The 6,788-nt window shown below is 45.7% G+C and overlaps 1 protein-coding gene across 1 annotated transcript in view; it reads left to right on the top strand.

The window, feature by feature from the left end:
- Positions 1–3,305: 3,305 nt before the first annotated feature.
- Hfm1 (HFM1, ATP dependent DNA helicase homolog) overlaps positions 3,306–6,788 on the top strand; it is an 83,024-nt gene continuing 79,541 nt past the window's right edge. Inside the window, exons 1-2 of the mRNA XM_026785336.1 lie at positions 3,306–3,373; positions 4,257–4,468. The gene's annotated coding sequence lies outside the window, so the exon portion shown is untranslated. The remainder of the gene's footprint in view (positions 3,374–4,256; positions 4,469–6,788) is intronic.

The following is a 6,788-nucleotide window of genomic DNA, read 5'->3' as shown; positions in this document are numbered from 1 at the left end:
AAAACAAAAACAAAACAAAACAAAACAATGTCAGTGTCTGTTTAAGGGCAGAAAGAAGAGCTAGAGGCCAGACAAAGGCAATTTCAGGTAATATAATATTCAATAACATTTTTTTTGATATTTAAAGGCAAGGTTTGTGTGTGTATGCCTGGCTGCCCTGGAACTTGCTCAGTAGACCAGACTGGCCTTGAACTGGGACCCACCTGCCTCTGCCTCCTGAGCTCTGGGATTAAAGGTGCGTGCTACCCACTGCCCAGCTTTGATGATAAAATATTTATATCAAGATATTTTCTAACTTACCTCTGGATAAAATGATTAAACTCAGTAGTGTAGCTTAAAGAAGCAAAGTCACTTCTTGTTTTGCTCTGCTCTAAGAATTTATTTTGTGTTTGTTTTTTGCCTGTGTTATAATAAGATGCTAGATCTCTGGAACTGGAGTTACAGACAGCTTTAAGCCATGATGTAGGGGCTGGGAATTAAACCCAGGATCTCAGGAGGAATAGCCATCTCTTCAGCCCTATCTTTCTTCGTTTGAGACAGGGTGTTGCTGTGTAGTCCTGGCTGGCCTGTAGCCCACTCTGCAGACAAGCCTGCCTTTGCCAGCCTTGACTCTCTTTTCATTAGAAAGATTGTTACCATGTTGGTACTTTGTAAAACTAAAGCTTAAGGCATAAGATCACTAAAAACAAAGCCAGCCACCCCACTTGCATTTGTATTAACTGTCACTATCTTGGTATTTCTAAACATTAAATTTTTCACATTTGTATTATTTTGGTGAAAGGTAAGGTTCTATAGAATACTGCATTCTTGTAGGCATTTTGAGACAGGATTTTTCTGTGTAGCCCTGGCTGTCCTGGAACTCACTCTGTAGACCAGGCTAGCCTGGAACTCACAGAGATTCTCCTGCCTCTGCCTCTGCCTCTCCAGTACTGGGATTAAAGGCAGGCACCACCACCTGGCGAATACTGCATTCTTAAATGGCTGAAAGTTTATTTTAAAGGAACATAGTAGCCATTTGCTGCTCTGTGCGCTGACAGGGACAACTTCTCTGCACCCTTCTGCTGCTGAGTTCCATAATTTAAAACAACGTCTTAGTTAGGCTGCTTTAACAAATTTCCACAGAATGGATATCTTAAACCGGTTAATGCTCTCATTTCCAAGATCTGAGACATCTAAGGCCACATGCTGGTAGATTTAGCTTCGGGTGAGAGACTTCCTCTGACTCTCCATGCATCTGCTTGGTTTGTTTGGTAGACAGGGTCTAATGTGGCACAGGCTGGCCTTGAACTGAATCCTGCCTCAGCTCCCCAGCTTCAGGGAACTCAGGCATGTGTCCCTGTATCCACCAACCTTTCTGATCTCCTGCAAGGCCACTGATCTTATTCACTAAAGCTCCACTTTGAACTAATTGTTCCTCAAAGGTCCCACCTCTAAATACCATCACATTGGGAATTAGATTTCAACATTTGAATTTCTGCAAATTAGGTTAGTAAACATCTGGTCCATAACAAATGTTTTGCTAAGACCCTTGCCTTCATTAACCCAATGCATCCTGCTGCTAGAGAGGTGTTCTTCCAGAGGGTCTGAGCTCCGGGCTACCACCCATACTCCTTCAGGAGACCCACAGTCCAACCCCAGCTCTAGCCTCTCAGGGAACTGCAAGAACATTCGTGTATTTTTTGCAACTTAAAAAACAAACGAACGGGCGGGCGGTGGTGGCGCACCCCTTTAATCCCAGCACTCGGGAGGCAGAGGCAGGTGGATCTCTGGGAGTTCGAGACCAGCCTGGTCTACAAGAGCTAGTTCCAGGACAGGCTCCAAAGCCACAGAGAAACCTTGTCTTGAAAAAAAAAAACCAAACAAACAAACAAACGAACAAACAAACCCTATGAAAGGAACAGTAATTCAGCCTTTCTACTATGAACTATTTATGGAGCCAGAATTAGTCAGGCGGGTGTGGTGGCACACGCTTTTAATCCCAGCACTCGGGAAGCAGAGGCAGGTGGATCTCTGAGCTCAAAGCCAGCCTGGTCTACAGACTGAGTTCTAGGACAGCCAGGGCTGCACAGAGAGATGCGGTCTTGGAAAAAAATAAACAAAACTCACAACAACAACAAAATAAAAGTTAAGAAATAGTCCATTTATTAGTTTATATTCTGAAATAGTAGGTTTCACAAGTTACAAGGATTGATTTTTATAGTCCAGGAGAGTTGAAAGAAATTGGTATTATTGAACATTTATGAGTTAGGAATTAATACCATAGAGGATGACAAATTAAGATTTGAAGTTCAGTTTTTCCCCCCAAAGGTTATAGGTTACATAGCTGTTAGGCAGTAAACTCGCAAAGGGAAAAAAAAGACTAAGTCAGAAGAATTATATGGGGCCTGGTGGACAGAGGTGGAGGATTTTTTTTTTTTTTAATCGAAACATCTCTGGGAGAAAGGGGTCATTGAATCGCTATTTTACCAGCTACAAGTTTTCCTATAAAAATACACCGGGCCAGTCCTCACAGGACAACTTTGCTAAAGACGTTTAAAAAGGTAACTTAGGTTTGTAATTTGAGTTTGCCGTTCAAGAACATGCCATTCTTGACTTGGTCATTCATCTTTAATCAATTCAAAGTCACTGAGACTTCTTAAACTTTTATTTGGTTGATGATTGATTTTCATTTTTCGTGACAGTCTCTCTGTAGCCTTGACCGTCCTGGAACTCGCTCTTTAGGCCAGTCTGTCCCCGGACTCACAGAGCTGTGTCTGCCTCTGTCTCCTGAGTGCTGGGAGTAAAGGCGTGCACCACCACCGCCCGGCTGCGCTGCGACTTTTAAAAATACTTATTTCTGGGGCTGGAGAGATGGCTCAGTGGTTAAGAGCATTGCCTGCTCTTCCAAAGGTCCTGAGTTCAATTCCCAGCAACCACATGGTGGCTCACAACCATCTGAAATGAGAACTGATGCCGTCTTCTTGCCTTCAAGCAAACACACAAACAGAATATTGTATACATAATAAATAAATAAATATTTTAAAAAATACTTGAACTAAAGTTGTCATAGTAATGGTGACCTATTGGTTGCCATTTTAAACGAGACACTTAAGGTCCTTTTTAGGTCGTGAGAACACCGGGTCCCAGAGCAGCGGTGGTTAGGACGGTTAGCAGAGCCCTGGGTGTCCTGCCCTGCCACGCGCGGCTCGAACTCAGCGACCCTGCTGCGGGGAACGGTTGCGCTGGGAGCGGGAGGGGCGCCGCCAATCCATTCCTTGGAGTTTGACTGAGCCAGGCTTGGGGGGGTCGTTGGAGGAACCGGCGGATCGGCACTCGGCGCTGCAGCCTGGGCCTGGCGGGCCTCAGGCGTGGGGAGCGAGTGAGCGACCGGCCGGTGTGAGGGGGCGCGTGGGTGAGCAGGGAGCGTGAGCAGGGAGGGGCGCGTGGGTGAGGGGTGGCGTGGGTGAGCATGGCGCGTGGGTGAGCGGGGGCGTGGACGTGGACGGCGACGGCTGGCGGGCAGCTCCGTCTGGCGCCCTCTGCTGGGCGGACGGGTGAACGCGCTCGACATTCCTGTCAGTGGGAGGCCTGAGGCGCGGAGCTGTCCCGGAGGGGGCGGGGGTGGGGGCGAGGCGTCTCCGCGTGCACAGGACCGCGAGCCCGGATCCGGACCGAGGGGTCCCCGCGTGCACAGGACCGCGGGCCCGGATCCGGGCGAGGCGTCTCCGCGTGCACAGGGCCGCGGACCCGGACCGAGGGGTCCCCGCGTGCACAGGACCGCGAGCCCGGACCGAGGGGTCCCCGCGTGCACAGGACCGCGGACCCGGATCCGGGCGAGGCGTCCCCGCGTGCACAGGACCGCGGGCCCGGACCCGGACCGAGGGGTCCCCGCGTGCACAGGACCGCGGACCCGGACCGAGGGGTCCCCGCGTGCACAGGGCCGCGGACCCGGACCGAGGGGTCCCCGCGTGCACAGGGCCGCGGACCCGGACCGAGGGGTCCCCGCGTGCATAGGGCCACGGACCCGGACCCGGACCGAGGGGTCCCCGCGTGCACAGGACCGCGGGCCCGGATCCGGGCGAGGCGTCTCCGCATGCACAGGGCCGCGGACCCAGAGCCCCGGGTCCATTTTCCCCTCAGCTCCTATCAGATTCGCTGGGGGCGTTTGCGGGGCTCCGTCGTCACTGATGAATGACTCTAGCGAGTCAGTAATCGTGTGAGGACTCGTGTCCTTCTGACATAAGCATTTGTTTGTTTGTTGTTTGTTTATTGTGTAGCCCTCCACCCGCTTCAGCCTCTCCTGTTGGCATCACCGTCGTGAGCCACCCACGTCTAAGTACGTTTTTAAATGTGCAACTTTTAAGAAACCCACAACCCGGTAATTTTATACACTAAGTGAAAGATTACAGAGAATGCGATATTAAAGTTGCCAATAGAGTTAGAGAAAGGTGTGTTAACTTCTACAAGCGGCAAACTATGAACTGTAAAGGTGAGGTGATTGCTTACTGCGTTTTGGACTCCATTTTGTGGGGAAACTTGGTTTTTGTTGTGGCCCAGGCTGACCTCAGCTGAGACCGCCTTTGATGCTCCTGCCTCCACCTTCCCAGGCCTGGATTTTACACTCCCACCACCATGCCTAGATCTGAAATAAGAATTTTGTGGTAATTTAGAATATCTGAATATAACCCTGAAACAATAAAGATTTATCAACTTATGTCAAAATGTGGCAGGGTTTATTTTAGATACTATGTTTTTAAAAAATTATTTATTTACATGATGTAAGTTCCAAATTCACCATCTTTTTAGAGCCTTAATGGTGTGACTACATGAATCTTGAGCTAGAAGAAAAATTCAAAAATTAAACTTAACATTAATTAGGGGTAATCAGTTAGCTGAAATTGTCTTATTTTATAAGTTGGTTGCTAGTACATGCATTCCACAATGAATTTTTATTGATTATATGCTCTCTGTCAGGAACTGTTTTAGGTTATTGAAACACATTAAGAAAAAAAATCCCTTCTTTGCAGAGAGAAAGATAAACAACTAAGTACATAGTACCAATTATAGATAAATGTTATAAAGAAAAATAATGCAGGAGAGAGGGATGGGAAATTTGAGATAAAAATTTTACCATAGTGCTTCAGAATAATATATATATTAATATATGTGTGTGTATATTAATATATATGTGGTGTTTTTATTTTGTACTACAATGTTTGCTGTTACTTTGTACTAGAGCTAGAAAAAAATTCTTGTGACAGTATTTTCTGTTTATTTAGGTCTTTTTGTATAGTATAACATTTAAAATTAGTTTTAATATGTTTTGTTGTCTTATTTTCTTTTAGAAGAAAAAATTTGATCATACATGATAGTAATGAGATTTTTTACTTAAACTCTGAGGTAGCAGAGCCATGTAAACCTGGTTTGATGGGTTTTAATAAACTTTTTGTTGATTAAAATACAGTTCTGACGCTAGACGGGAAACATTGCAGCTTCTTGAACAATAAATACCAAGTTGATTAGCATAGGTTTTTCAAATAGCTTTTCAAGTTCTGAAATTGTTTGCATAAGTAGACGTAAAGATTTGTTAGCGTGTTTCAGGATGACTCCCTTGTTCTTTCTGCCATTTTCCTAGGCGTGTTATCATGTAGTCAAGATGGTGTTTATAGAATCGTGTTTACTTGTTTTATTTTTTTGCTTTCCTTTTGTTGGTGAGTTTCCGAGAGCTTTGGGGTCCAGCCCAAAGACTCTCTTCAGGGTTCAGATTGGACGCTACAACAGATGAAAAGAACTTTTTTCTTAGGTTATCAGAGGGTGACCTCTCCCAGTATGTGCTTTTCCTCATCGATCTCTTTATTGTTCTGTTACTATCCTAATTCTCCCGTCCTACTTCTAATTCCTCCTATTGTTTTTTTCCCCTAGTTGTTCTCCTAGCTTCAAAACTTGTCTCCTTACAGGAGCCCTGAAGCAATAAAAAATTACAAGAGTTACCTCTCATTGGTCAGAAGCACATTCCTAGGTTAAGCAATAGGGAGCTTGTAGGACGGAGGCTGTTCATTCATTTCCGGCTGCCCAGACCCTAAGTAATCACACAGAAATTGTATTAATTAAATCACGGCTCAGCCTATTAGCTCAGGCTTATTAACCTACTATTACATCTTAAATTAACCCTTTCCTATTATTATGTATTTTGCCACAAGGCTTGTGGTTTACAGGTAAGGTTCCAGGGTGGGGTGTCTGTCTCCTTCGGCAGCTACAGACAGGTTTTGAAGTGGCTATGGTCCTTGTAGGACAAATAGATCTAGTTATGAAGCATGTCCCAGCACATAGTCTGTACACCAAAATTTTATAGCTAAATGAAAAGTCATCTTCCTGACCACCCACAGATACATGTGCCCACACGACTGAGATGCAATCATGAGATTACATGTACACATCACATGAAAATGCATGTTACTGGAGAGACACCAAACTGCTTCAGCAAAAGTGGGCAACAGAGTCCAGGGTTGATGTCCTCCAGACCTGGCCTGGACAGGGTTAACCTCCGTCAGGATCACTCCTCTGGTGGGCTGATAGCTGGATTATCAGTTGTCACATGCTGTATGTTTCCATAGCCTCTGAAAGGGACTGGGTGCTTAATACATTGAGAAGAGTAAAATAAATAAATAAGTATAATCCAAATAACTAAAACAATGAACCCCCCCCCCCAATGTTCTGGTTCAGTAAGATTCATCCTAAAGTGTGTGCAGGGTTGAGCCTCTCTCCTGTGGCGTCTTGTCAAGATCTGCAGCGGAAATAGCCCTCTTCCT

The sequence above is a fragment of the Microtus ochrogaster genome, linkage group LG1 (genome assembly GCF_000317375.1).
Source record: "Microtus ochrogaster isolate Prairie Vole_2 linkage group LG1, MicOch1.0, whole genome shotgun sequence".
NCBI lineage: Eukaryota > Metazoa > Chordata > Mammalia > Rodentia > Cricetidae > Microtus > Microtus ochrogaster.
This window is presented reverse-complemented; position numbering and strand designations above follow the sequence as displayed.